Here is a 984-nt window from a genome sequence, read left to right on the forward strand (position 1 = left end):
GTCCCAACGCAATTTTCTCTCTCCGGAGCCCAGTGCAGAGCTGTTTCCCAGGCTGCATTCATCTCTGCAGAGCCTCCGCTGACCACACTCACGAGGCCCGTTCTCCGTCACTCCCTAGCACCTTCCCCTGGGCGCTGTGCTTTCTGGCACTTGTCCTCATCTACACGTACCTTCTTCGGAGCTCACTTTTTTGCAGGCTGTTCTAGGGTTCACGCACAAGTATGCAAGGTCCCTCCGAGCAAGGACTCCAACTGCCTTTTCATCTTCATAGCCCCATGTCAAGCATATGCCCAGTATGTAGTAGGCACATAATAAATACTTACTGAACAAAGAAGGAAGGAAAGAACAGAAATACATATGGTGGAACAAGCATTTCTATTATGTCATATCAAAAGCGATAGATGGCATATTCTCGAATGGGCTGTGACAATAGTGTATAATGTTTGCAGGTACAGTGTCTAATGCTACCTGGGTTGCCCAGCTGTCCAGGAACTTAATAGCTTAGCATTTATAGTGTATATCAGGGAATGCATGCATTTCTTTATTTGCTTCCCACAACTATCTCTTAAGAAGGCAGGGGAGGCACATACATTAAATCAGAACAATACAGAGAAGACCAGCACGGCCCCTGTGCAAGGATGACATGCAAATTCACAAAGAAGGCAGGGTAAGGACAGAGGTAAGACCACCTGTGTTTATGTAGATGAAGAGTGAGTTCAGAGAGAGTCAACCATTTTCCCAATCATGCACACAACAGGCAACCAGCCTGGGTCTCCAGCCTCATCTTTTGTAGCTTGCCTGCTGTACCAACCAGTGTCTGCTGTTTTACATCCAAACAAATCATTATTTATTTCTTCTTTTAATTAACCTAGACTGGGCATCAACAATTGTAGAAGACTCTCTTGGGCACTCTGTGGCACATGCAAACATGAGACTTACTTTTTTGCTCTTAAAGTAAAAAGGCAGAAATGGCTCAGCACCCTG

The 984-nt window shown here is 45.4% G+C and overlaps 1 pseudogene; it reads left to right on the forward strand.

Annotated features, from left to right (window-relative positions):
- Window positions 1-559: 559 nt before the first annotated feature.
- Window positions 560-673, forward strand: LOC133770667 (U6 spliceosomal RNA; annotated as a pseudogene).
- The last annotated feature ends 311 nt before the right edge of the window (window positions 674-984 follow it).

The sequence above is a fragment of the Lepus europaeus genome, chromosome 11 (genome assembly GCF_033115175.1).
Source record: "Lepus europaeus isolate LE1 chromosome 11, mLepTim1.pri, whole genome shotgun sequence".
Lineage (NCBI taxonomy): Eukaryota > Metazoa > Chordata > Mammalia > Lagomorpha > Leporidae > Lepus > Lepus europaeus.